At 36.8% G+C, this 13,790-nt stretch overlaps 1 long non-coding RNA gene across 1 annotated transcript; it reads right to left on the reverse strand.

The window, feature by feature from the left end:
* Window positions 1-4,926: 4,926 nt before the first annotated feature.
* LOC125961931 (uncharacterized) lies at window positions 4,927-13,107 on the reverse strand. The gene is made up of 3 exons (XR_007473066.1): window positions 11,560-13,107; window positions 8,322-8,746; window positions 4,927-7,315 (listed from the first exon to the last, which is right to left on the reverse strand). It is a non-coding gene; the product is annotated as an uncharacterized LOC125961931 (long non-coding RNA).
* Window positions 13,108-13,790: the final 683 nt, after the last annotated feature.

Below are 13,790 nucleotides of genomic sequence, written 5' to 3' on the forward strand. Positions count from 1 at the left end.
AAAATAAATGTCTGATGTTTAAGTCACCCAGTCGACGGTATTTTGTTATGATAGCCCAAGCTGACTAGGACACTATTTCACTAGATAGAGAATTCCCTGAGGGACGGGGGTTCAGACTTTGTTTCCTAGCATCTAACAAGGGTCCTGGCACATAGCAGGTAGCAAACACTCGTCTGCAGAAAGGGTAAATGAATACATGAATAACGGATGAATACAAGGTGCCAAGTAATTTTTGTCGGGTTAATTGAACAAATAAATTTCATACAGAGAGCATTTAGCTTTGCACTGAGTCATTAAATGGAGTCTTACAGTAAGCCGTGATTTTGTTTTATTTGAATAAATGCAGTATTTCCATCCTACTTCAGGGAGTCTATATGTAACAATCCCCAGAAGGAACTAAATAAACAAGTGAATGACAATGACACCAAGGTCTTGATGTCACAGACATATGCAGTAGAAATAACATTTATAAGAATAATATTTATAGACATCTTATTATGTGCCTGGTACTTTGCTAACACTTTGCTAACACAGATTCATCTGTTTAATAAATATTTATGTAATGGGTACTATGTGCCAGGAACTGGAAAAATAGTGATGAACATACGGAACCTTTCCCCTCGTATTTGAAAGCCCTTCGTGCATTCTCCTCAGGTTTCTATTAGCTTTGTTCTTCTTCTCTTCACTATTTCAATCCTTTAAATGTGAATGGACAGTCTGATTGTCAGGGGAGATAGTCACTGGGCCAGGATATATACTATCTACAGTATCTTCATCTTAAAGACTGAGAACCTTCTGCCTTTCCTGGTTCCAAATAATTAACTACCGTGGTAGACCTAGGCAGAGTCTGGTAGCCCAGGTATGGCCATGGTCCCTGGTCAGGTAGTACTCATTTTCTATTTCTGTTCTGGCAAGTTAGACTGCTGCCAGTTGATCCACAAATTTACTCAGTTTTATAAGTTGAATTGTGGTTCCCTCCACAAATATATTGAAATTCTAACCCCCAGCCCCTCAGAATATCAGCTTATTTAGAAATAGGGTCATTGAAGATATAATTAATTAAGTTAAAATGAGGTTATTCTGGAGTAGGCTGGTCCTCTAATCCAATGTGACTGGTGATATTATAAGAAGATGGCCATGTAAAGACAGACTCACATGGAGTATGTCATGTGATAACAGAAGCCGAGAATGAGGTTATGCAGCCACAAACCAAGGAATGCCAGAAACTGTAGGCCAAAACCAGAAGCTGGGAAGATGCAAGGGAGGATTCCCCTGCAGGTTTGAGAGGGAGCTAACAACACCTTGATTTCATACTTCTAGCTTCTAAAACTGTAAGGCAATAAATTTCTGTAGTTTTAAACTATCCAGTTTGTGGTACTTTGTTAGGGCAGGCCTAGGAAACCAATACAGTCAGCTTTACAGAACATCCTAGATCTGAACTGATTGATGAGACAAATAGGAGATCTGAATTCAGGGGGAAATTTTTCCAGAACCTGCCCAGCTATAATAAAATCCCACTACATTACCAATCCTTGTGTTTATACTCCCTCCATGGGAACTGCAGGGAAAGAGCTAGGAGAGGAATTACTCAGGGGGAAAAGAGAATATGGTGAGCCCTGTATGATTCAGGATTCTCCAAAGAAACAAACCAACAGAATGAAAGAAAAAAAAAAAAAATATATATATATATATATATATATACACACATACATACATACACACACACACATATAATGTATTTACTATATCATATATGCATGTTACTAACACAGTGAGGTTTAATTAAAAAAGTGATTAGTGAAAGGGTGGTAGAATCTTGGGTTATATCACTCACCAGCTTTGAGATCTCAGGTGAGTGAGTTACTCTCCTGCAGCCTCAGTTTCCTAGAGAATATGATAATTCCTGCACTCCCAGCTCAAAGTGTTGTTGTGAGAATTAAATAAGATGAGGTATGTAGTGCTACCTTGTGAGTTCTAAGCACGATACAAGTTATGAGCTCATTGAACCTACAAGGTCTCAAAGTCTTCTGCAGCCAGGCATTACTTGGAGGGCTGCTGAAGAAAACAAGACGGTGACAACATGGTCTCTGACCTCTAGGGATTCAGAAATGTAAATGAAGAAATAAGTGTGTTGAGTTAGGAGCTACCAATAGTTCAGTGTGTGTAGAACTCAACGTGTACCTGGAAGTGTGGTAAAAAATTAAATTATAGTTATAGTTAGGGTCCAATTTACACATCCTGAGTGGGAGTTTGGAGTTTCATGGAAATGACACGATCAGTTTTATGTTTTCAGACACTCCCTTTGGCAGCAGAATAAGATATTACCCTGCAGGAGACTTAAAGCTCAGTGGATTAGGGAATGTTAACTCATGCCTCTAACATATTGTTGATTCTGGACATATATCTAATATAAACAAAAATAGTAATAAAACTATTGAGCCAAAGTTTCAAAACCTATGGTAGTAACTTAATATCCTATCTTCACACATGTCTTCACATCTGTGCATTTCTTTTGATGCCCTTTACAAGCAACTGTTCTATCTCTAGTCAACAAGTGAAGAAACTAAAGCAAAAAAGTTAATGACAAATTATAATGAAGTAATAAAACAGAAGGGATAACCGTATATTTATACTCTACAGGCACTGTGATAAATATATTAAATACAAATTCCTAATTTCAGGGTGAAAATGTCTTTTTAGTGCACTCTACCACGGGAGACGTGTTCTGCTTCAACTCCTTAACAAGGAGTTGATCAAGAGGCCTCTGGGCTTTCCATGCCATTTCACTGGAGACATTGGATGTATCTTAAATGAGAAATAAAATGGCAGATGGAACACAAAATTTGGAAACAAGGTTCAGATACTCTGCACCTGATTTTCAGAAATGTTGTAAAGTATACAAATTTATACTATAAAAAAGAACAGAGCCTGAAAAGCACATGATATATGACAAGATAGGTTGAAAGCTCTTCCTGATGAGATATTATTTTGGTTGGATTATGGGATAGATGATAGCAATCTTTTAAATTTATGGGAACAATATGTTGTCCTTTGTACACTCCGTTGTTTTCTTCCCAATCCAATGAATGAAACTGAGCCTGCTGTATTAGAAGGAAGAAATGTAGCATCCAGTCAAAGTGTGGATATAGTCATTTTGGCTGTGTAGTGGCTCTAAAGGGCACAATGAAAAACAGCAAGCAGCTATGGACATTCTGCATAAGCCCAACTACCTTGAAGGATGTAAAAAAAAAGGGGAGTGAAAGCTACCCTTTTTTCTTCATGCAGGCACACTTAATTTACATTTTACAGGGAAGTATTTTGTAAATACAATCTAAATAATGAAGATGAATAATAAAAATTATGATTTTCAATAAATACCACTAAAACAGATTTTTAGGAAATTGATGTATTTAATAAATCAATAAAAATGTATAAAATAGATTCACTTCAAATTAGAAACAGTAAATTATCTTCTTTTATAATCTTAATTTAATTTCAAAGCCTAGAAAAAGAATTTAAATGTAAACATGTAGTTCATGATCAATACATGAGGAATATAAAAATCTGAAGCATAATAAAAAGTGCACAGTAGATTTATATGTTCATTATTGTGATTTATGGACAGTTTATTATCTTCTTTATACTAACCTCAAAAGAAAACAGTGTCTTTAAGAAACATCAACTTTTTATATTAAATCAGAACAATAAACAACTCAGGGAGATAAAGATAACTTCATTAATGACGATAGGAAGCTGGCTCGGATATAAGTAATTTCCTACTCTTATCTTTTGTTTTTAGTCTCAACTTCAAAGAGTAATGAGAATCAGCTTTTCCTTCTCCTGTTCCTCTCAAAGCTCTTTGTAAATGTATACGGGAAGTTTAAGGCTTTATGTAATGTTAAGATGACATTTGGGAAAGAAATACATGACTACATTTTTAAACAGTATTCATTTCCACTATGTCCTATCAACAGTACTAAATAATTACTGGAAAATAAAAGAAAGCCATGACCTGAATCACTGTTCAGCAATTAAAACTAAGAATACAGGTTTGTGATCTTCTGTTGCTGTAATCCATGCTTTAACCATAAAAATTAAGGGTACGAATACCTAGGACTCCATTTATTAACTCTTTAGTATTACATGTGAAATGATGATGGTTTCACAATGTTGAATGTGAAATGATTTGTATGTTTCAGGATATAACCTGGTAACCAAGTGTAACAAAGTTAGCTGGTTTTATTATTAACAGAAAAATAATTTTGCTGAAATGTAGCTAATGTAGAATAAAATTGTAAAGATGAGTTCTCTTAGAGGACTAAGCTTACTTTTGTCTTCTTCTTTTCCTTTCTCCTTCTTCATCATCTCCTCTCTTCAATTTCTGAGACCCTTTCCAACTCTAAAGATCTAGGAACCATCCGTGAGTTAAAAAATAGCAAACCCCATCCTTCATCCAGATTCTAGTTCACAGTCCCATTTACTCTCATTATAAACTCTTCCCCGGTTCCTGGCAACCCATGCCTCTTCTGTTCACATCCTTTGCCCTAGCCTATGACACCTCACACCCAGCATGCTTACACCCCTTTTCCTCTACTTATCAATGTCCATCTCTTCTTCAAGAGTCTTTTTAAACATCACTTCCTTCATTAAGTGCCTCCAGATTCTCCAAAGTAATATGGTTACTTCAGGAAATAAAAAGATCTATGTCTTGATATTTAAGGTATTTAAGATGATGTTAAGGCTAGAGATGTAAGAAGGAACCATGTCAAAAACAATTTGGAGGGATAAGCCAACAAATTTGTACTTTATCATGAAAGTCATGGAGTGCGTGAAGGACTTCAAGTAAGAATATGTTATATATTCTTATTTGTATTTTAGAAAAGTTCCTGTAACTGAAAATAAAGGGTAGATTGGAAGTGAGGAAGATTGGAGCCAGGGGAAACATTTTCTCTTTCAATAATTACATATGTACACAAAATAGACTACAGGTTTTTTAATGGTAGACTGCATCTTATACATAAGTATTTTATTATCAAGTGACACTGTCCAAAATTTATACTTGGAAGGATACTAAACTTTGATGGTCTATGTAAATTTGGTGGCATTTTAAAGTGGAAAAGAACCAAAATATTGTGAATTTTTCAACAATTCAATACCTCTCCTTCTTACACACACACACACACACACACACACACACACACACACACTGAAATTGGTAAAGGTACATTTTTGTTAATCAAACTTTAAAAGGACAAATAAATGTATTAAGTGAGTATGTAACCATAATCATAATTGTTTATGGCCTTGGAGGCAACAGGTTCTGTTATAAACTTTGAACAGAGAAAATTTTGTAACATTTTTTGGTTCCAAGGTTATGGTTGGCAAGTTATTTCCCCCCAATATTCTTCATTAGTACATTTAGGTTCTCAAAGACCTTGGTCTTATTTGTTTACAAGGAACATGGCTCGATGCTTATTGCAAATAAATCTCACCTAAATTTTATAAAACAATTCATGAAAAATTCTAAGGATGAGAAAAAAATAATAAGCAAATGCCTTTTCCTAACCAAATATTAGCAAAATAAAGGTCATTTAACAGGCGAAAATTCAGATTCTTTTTAATTACCAAAATTAGCATAAAGAATTCAATAAATGAGAGAAACAGTGAGTGACAAGTATTAAAAGAATAAATTGTCTTTTATCTGAAAATCAGTGGATGATTATACCACACACTTATACATGCGCACATAAACCTTACATGGCTGAGTACTTTGTGTGCATATATTGGAATTATTTCATATCTAACAATTGTGGAATCTGAGACAGATATCTAAACAAAACCACTGGCAGTTTTGTATTACATTTTTCTATAAACTTGACCAAGTTTTTGTGAATTGGATGTAGTCCGATAAAATTCATTGGCAGTATCAGTACCGAATGAGATGCACTGGAGCCTAGAGAGATTAAGATCAGACCCAGCAGTTGGTGCATGTCCGCAAAAACGCCCACAAAGCTAGAACAGAGAAAAAGAAAATTGGGCTTTTTAATTTATTTTTTTGAAGTACAGTTGATTTACAATGTTGTGTTAGTTTCTGGTGTACTGCACAGTGATTCAGTTATACATATATATATTATTTTTCATACTCTTTTCCATTATAGTTTATTACAGGATATTGAATATAGTTCCTTGTGCTATACGGTAGGTCCTTGTTGTTTATCTATTTTATATATAGTAGTTTATATCTGCTAATCCCAAACTCCTAATTTATCCCTCCCCCCCTCCCTTTCCCCTTTGGTAACCATAAGCTTGTTTTCTATGTCAGTGAGTCTGTTTCTGTTTCATAACTAAGTTCATTTGTGCCATATTTTAGGTTCCACATGTAAGTGGTATCATATGGTATTTGTCATTCTCTTTCTGACTTACTTCACTTAGTATCATGATCTCTAGGTCCATCCACGTTGCTGCAAATGGCATTATTTCATTCTTTTTATGGCTGAATAATATTCCATTGTATATTTGTACCACATCTTCTTTATCCATTCATCGGTTGATGAACACTTAGGTTGCTTCCATGTCTCGGCTATTGTAAATAGTGCTGTTATGAACATTGGGGGGTTGCATGTATCTTTTCGAATTATAGATTCCTCTGGATATATGCCAAGGAGTGGGATTGCAGAATCAAATGGCAACTCTATTTTTAGTTTTTTAAGGAAACTCCATAATGTTTTTCATAGTGGCTGCACCAATTTACATTCCCAGTGTAGGCAGGCTCCCTTTTCTCCACATCCTCTCCAGCATTTATTATTATTTTTTTATTATTATTATTTTTTTTGCGGTACACGGGCCTCTCACTGTTGTGGCCTCTCTCGTTTTGGAGCACAGGCTCCAGACACACAGGCTCAGCGGCCATGGCTCACAGGCCCAGCCGCTCCGCGGCATGTGGGATCTTCCCAGACCGGGGCATGAACCCGTGTCCCCTGCATCGGCAGGCGGACTCTCAACCACTGCGCCACCAGGGAAGCCCCCAGCATTTATTATTTGTAGACTTTTTAATGATGGCCGTTCTGACCGGTGTGAGGTGGTACCTCATTGTGGTTTTGATTTGCATTTCTCTAATGATTAGTGATATTGAGCATCTTTTCATGTGTCTGTTGGACATCTGTGTGTCTTCTTTTGAGAAATGTCTGTGTAGGTCTTCTGCCTCCCAAGAATTGGGCTTTTTTAATCAGGCACATTCAGGTTTAAATTCCACTTTGACCGCGTAGCATTGGCTGACCTTGAGCAAGTGTCTCAGCCTTTTATGAATTCTGTTTTCCTATTTGTAAATGAAGATAATAATATTAACCTCAAAAACTTGCTGTAGAGATAGTATGAGGGAACATATGTATTACACCTAGTGCAGAGTCTAAAGGCAGTGTAGGTGCAATAAAATGTAGCTGTCATGTAGTTGCAAACAGAATTGTCAAAAAGAAGAGATAAGAATGCCATTCACAGCACAAAACAGTTAAAATGTGATTATTTCCAGAGGGAAGGATATTAATGAAATAAGGAAGATTTAGAAAGATTAACTAATAAGAGTGTCCTCTGTAGGTTGAATTTTAATATGCAAAATTGATGGAAAAGGGAATTTCAGACACAGAGAACATAGGAAAAAGTGTCAGAATATTTGGATGTTTTAATATGAGTAAACGGAACTGTTTGACTGGAGTGAATTTGGGTGTAGTCATGAAGTCTTGAAAACCATGCCAGGATATAATTCAATTCTTGAAGAGCAACTGACATGTTTTGAACAAGTAAATATCATTACATAACTTTTTTCCCTTTACCAAGATTATTTCTCCCCATTTTGATTTTTAAAGCCAACGATCCTATTAAGAATACCTAAAAGTCATTTTTCTCCTCAAATGTGTAAATTAAGAAAGTATATATATATCAACATTTATTACAAATCCTATAATATATTTTTAAATGTTTGGGAAAATTATTTTTATACCCTTAGCAATGCTATTTTAACGATTTTTGTCTCAAATATTCTGATAAGGAGAGCTAGCAGTCATGGATAAAACATTTCTTAGAATGCTTTATAAAGAAAAGTATTTCCTAATTTGAGGATGTGGTTTTATCAGAGCCCCCTGCCCCCAAATTTGTGTGAACCCATGATGAACCATTCTTCCTCTCTCCTCCTTGGAAAGGCCTTGTAGTTTCTTTTGGAGCAGACAAAATTTCCCCGCTACTGCGTAAGGAACACTGGCTGATTCCCCCATCCAGTAAACATTCAACGGAAAGAAAACAGCTGGTGTATGAAAGAGAAGCTTACTCACACGTTTCAAGATAACTTCAGATTAGATTCATCCTTAGATTATTCCAACCCACAATGTTTCTGGCTTGAATAAAAAACATATTGAGTATTTCAGGAAGGAGGGTTTGTTTCTGAATGCCAGGCTCTGTGTTCAGCCTAGCAGAAAGGCCTCTTATCTCTTTGGGCTCCCACAGGCTTGTGGAATAAAAGTGAGCTGTGCATCGTTGGTTTGCCCTGGGCTCCAAAACCATATCCAGCTGCCTGTGTCATGCTCTTCACTCAACAGATGGAAAATATTGCCTTGCAGTTCAGTGCCAGGAAGGGAAGCTCATTGCGAGAGGTGAATCGGGGCCCACAGAGGCGTCCAGGCCTTGTGCATTCCAGTTAGGGGTTAACGGTCAAGGAAAGTCGGAGTTCACTGAGGCAAGACAGAGAGAAATGGCCAAGCTGCTTTCGTGATTGATGATCAGTGGAATGCAAAGGAAGAAGAGAGAGTAAGCACAAAAAGACGTTTTAGTGGGGAACACAAACACTGGTAATGACTGTTACGACTACCTCAGATGATGATTTATAGTGTGGTTCCGAGGCAAATCCATTCACCTCAGGTTGCTAATAATATGCAAACCACGGGAAAACGCTCAGAAATAACAGAGTTCATCACAACCACTAAAGCTCTTTTAAAATTTTGCTGCTGCTTTTAGTCTTTTATGTTCTCTCACAATATCTAAAGTCATCCATCCAGATACAGTGGCACAGCACCTGAGTGGAACTGCAGTTAATCACAATTCCCAGCATCATCGGAACACCTCTCACTAACTTCAAAGTTTACTGGGCTTAGATCTTTCTTAAGCTGCACTTTAATGGGGATGCTTTTGTATTTTCTGACTTTACTTTCCTCCCTGAGTATCGTAGGCCATACCGGCCCTCCTCAAAACGATAATGACAAGTGCAGGCCTGAAGAGACTGTTTGATATCTTACAAATCCAGGAGACGATGCTCAATAAGCATACTCCACTCCACTGAGGAGAAAACTACAGGCTTCACACAGGGAGAGGAAACCGTAATTTACTCAGTTCATGAAGACATGTTTCTGTTCCTCAGTGGCCTTCACAGCACGACATGCAGAGACCAGTTTTAGGGCAAAGTACAGGACAGGTAGCATCAAGTCCAGGTGGCTGCCCCAAATTCCTGAGCACCCTAATAACTTCCGGTAAGACATATATGTTTTCTTTTGCTAGAATCTCTTTATCCACATTGAATGCCTTTTGTAACAAGGTAGAAAGTAGACAAATGATAAATAGATAATAGATGATAGATAGAATATCTTCCCCTCATAATACTGTAAGTTGCCACTCGATGTGCTTACTGTGTATCAGATACTTTACATTTATATTTACCTCTCTTGATCCCTATTTAACTCTACAAAGTAGGCTCCTTTCCTGGCTACAGGTTTTTTGATATGGAAATGAAGTCACAGTTTCAAAGTCACACAGTCACTACCTGGCAGAGCGGGTGGACTCATTCAAGCAGAGGCCAAAAGCCCATGTTTGTTTGTTTGTTTTTTCCACATCTCTATTAGAGTATAATTGCTTTACAATGGTGTGTTAGCCTCTGCTCCACAACAAAGTGAATCAGCCACACATACACACACGTTCCCATCTCTTCCCCCTTGCATCTCCCTCCCTCCCTCCCTCCCTATCCCACCCTTCCAGGCGGTCACAAAGCACCGAGCTGATCTCCCTGTGCTATGCGGCTGCTTCCCACTAGCTATCTACCTTACGTTTGGTAGTGTATATACGTCCATGCCACTCTCTCACTTTGTCCCAGCTTACCCTTCCCCCTCCCCATATCCTCAAGTCCATTCTCTAGTAGGTCTGTGTCTTTATTCCTGTCTTACTGCTAGGTTCTTCATGACATTTTTTTTTCTTAAATTCCATATGTATGTGTTAGCATACGGTATTTGTCTTTCTCTTTCTGACTTACTTCACTCTGTATGACAGACTCTAGGTCTATCCACCTCATTACAAATAGCTCAATTTCGTTTCTTTTTATGGCTGAGTAATATTCCATTGCTCTTAACTGCTCTGCCAGGCAGCTTTCGTTGGATGAAAAGACTCAAAGAATAAATCTAAATTCAAGAACCTTACTCCCTTCTGACTTGAAGAATTTGTACTGTTGCCTCCCTGCCGTGCTCAGGAGCTCAATAGACTTACATCAAGGAGCTGTGGTACTGAGACTGAGACAGAAGAGAATGGGACCTTGAAGTTAAAGTGCTTCAGCCACGCTCTCAGGGCTTAAGTCACCCTATTCTGGGTTTACATGCCCCATGTAGTAACTACTCTCTTTAATCTTTCCCCTTTCCCCTTTCCCTTAATGGTCTTCTACTTTCTTTGTGGTTTATTTTTGCTCACTTACAACAGTCCAGCTCATCGTAGTCAGTGTAAATAATTTAATCTTTAACAATAAGATATTTCAATCAAGCTCTGAAAAGTTCATGTAGACCCATAGGAGAATATTCATAGGACTGATCCAGTGTCGTAGCCAGTAATTATTGTATTTTAAATTTGAACACAATTTAAAGTGTATTTATCTAGAATTCTTTTTAAAGATCTGGATTTGTCATTGGTACACTAACCAATTAGTATATTCCACCACTGTGGGTAAAAACGTGAACTTAAGTACTGACAACTTTTTCACAGCAACCACTAGTGACAAAAATCAATGAATGCTGCCAAAGTTATGGTTGCAAGGAAGAGTCTCCATTATGTTTCTTCATAATGGATGATTTTGCATCAGAACTGGCATGGATAGAAGGAAAACAGGAATTACCAACATGGAAGCAGGTCTCACAGAAACCCAAACCTGTAGAACCATAACACATGAGAAGAACAAAGTAGAGGATTAAATCAGGATTTAAGGTGTCTTCACTTCACTGAGAAGTTTTCCTGCTGCCCAAACTAGGGATTTGCTGATGTCGACTGTTCTAAAGGCAGGTTCTCTCCGCCTTGATCTTGTTTCTGCTTCTGTACCTGAATGTCTCACTACAGCTCAAGTGCAAATTCCTTTCCTTTTTCGGTATATCTATCTAACTCCAGGTTATTTTCATATTTTGTAAGTAGACAATATCGTTGGCTTTATGTTATAGGTAAAAAACGTAAGTATTATAAACTCATATCTTCCTGAAATAAACTAGATCTTGCTTTTCTGACAAGCAACAGGAGAGAACTGGCTTTCTTAAATGCATTTAGGATACAATTCACCTGGAAATAGGCAACTTCAGGGCAGGTTAGCACAAAGTTTTGACCACATCTTGGCCCTTGCTTGGCGTCACTGTAATCCTTAGTTTTTCTCAACTGTTTAAAGCATGTGTTCTTTCACTGCAACCCATAAAACAGAAAAAAGAGAAAAGGTAACTATAGAGTTAGGTATTCAAACCTCAGTGAGCAATATTTCAGAATATTACATAGGAACAGCAATAATCAATATGCCTTCTTTTTGGTAGATTTTATTTTCTTGGCTTAATTTTGAAAAATAGAATTCCATGTTTGGAGAGCTGATTTACGAAGGGCAACAAATTCCAAATCTCTTTTACTCGTTCACAGGAAAATTCCTTGTTAGAAAATACTGTATCGAGTCATGTGTTGGATAAAAATGATTTCCTACTTTGTCTGAGAAATATTTAACCTGAAAACTATTACTGTATTTTTATATCAGTTTTAATATTAACTTTCAAACTTAGAAAAAGTACTCCATCTGCTTAGATGTCTGGAAGCCAGAGGTGGGTGAAGCAAGAGAGAAATTCCATGGCATGAATACAGCCAAATATTCCATTTATTAACATTATTCCTATACCTATTTTGGGGGCTGATGGCATCCAGATACCTGATATCAAACTCTATTTATAACCCCTTTAGAGAATACAATTGTTAGATTGAAATGGGACAATAATTCAGTTGGTCAAAATTTGTTACCTAGATCCTATATGTATAATACTGGATTTGATGATTTTTCCAAAGAAAAGAAATCAGGTTTTACAGTCTAATGGAGGAAAAGACTCAAGAAGCATTAAGGAAATAAACCATAATATGAACCATGGGGCATATTAGAGTTAAGCATCAATATGTAAACATCAATACGTATTATTTATAAAAAATGATCGTATGTTTTTAGGGTGGGGCTTACCATGAGCCTGAGGTTCTCTCACAAGCAATCCTTTCCTGATTTCCTCTCAAAGGGATTCACTACCCGCTCACTCAGACACACACACACACACACACACACACACGCACACATCTCTTTGTGCATAACTACCATTTTCCTCTCCCTGCTCACTTATGTTTTGAATTGCTTCACTTAGAAAGAGAACTTTCCCAATACACTGGATAAGTTTAAAATAGAAATCATTTGCAGGAGGAAATTAATAAATAAATTCACAGTCCTGGTAGTGGTGAAGATGAAGTTAAAAGATTTTTGGAAAAATTATTTTTCATCTTAAAGAAATGTCAGTTGATTCTTTTACAGTCTGTTATAAATTACAGCAGGAGTTTTCCTACAATTTTGGTAGACTGGATGGGATCCTGAATGAGAGGAGGAAAGTGAAACTGAGCTGTAACCTGTGAGCGTATCCTTCTGTAGAATTAGGCAGATTTTCAGGAGAAAATAAGCAAAAGAACAAACCTCAATGTTTTTGTCATTGTTTGTTTTGCTCTTACAACTTCTCATACTTACACCTTTGCCCTACATAATGCTTTCTCTGTATTGTCTCTGTTATCCCCTTGGGGATACACACACACACACACACACACACACACACACACACACACACACACAATATATATGTGTACACTATATGTTTATACATATAATACATGCATATATATGTATGTATATAATTAGGCTCAAAATAAAAATCAGTTTGAAAATCTAAAAACAGATGTCACATCTATGTTTCCAGGAGGTTGTTAAATAGCAGAGTGAAGCACAATGTATTATTAGCATGTGTTTTTACATTGACCATATCCCTTTACTTGCCTGCTACTAATCCTTTCCTATTTCTTTTTTTAAGACTGAAAACCCTGTGTGTGGTATTTGCATGTGTGCATAAATAGAAATCTTAAAGAAGTTTCACATTAGGATCCAATGCATGAATAATTATTGAAATCATAGCTAATAACTAAAACTTAGCATGGACAATAAAGTATCCTGCGAATTAGAATTAGAACTAATTACTATCAGTTAGAAAATAATGGGAACCAAGACTATTACTTACTTTCCTCTATCTCTTGATCTAACTAAATCAATAGAGAAATAGCCTCAAAGAAAACTACATAATTAGAGGGAGATTAAAGGATAAAATTCTACACTAGCAAACCAACAGCAATACCCACTGCAGCGTTTTGATGTGATGCTAAGGGCTGAGTGGTTTGTTCAAATCCTGTATCCCTAGGTCCCCATCTTCTTTCTGCAAATCTCTTTGTCTAGAACAACATGA

This window comes from Orcinus orca, chromosome 18, assembly GCF_937001465.1.
Source record: "Orcinus orca chromosome 18, mOrcOrc1.1, whole genome shotgun sequence".
In the NCBI taxonomy this organism is placed as follows: domain Eukaryota; kingdom Metazoa; phylum Chordata; class Mammalia; order Artiodactyla; family Delphinidae; genus Orcinus; species Orcinus orca.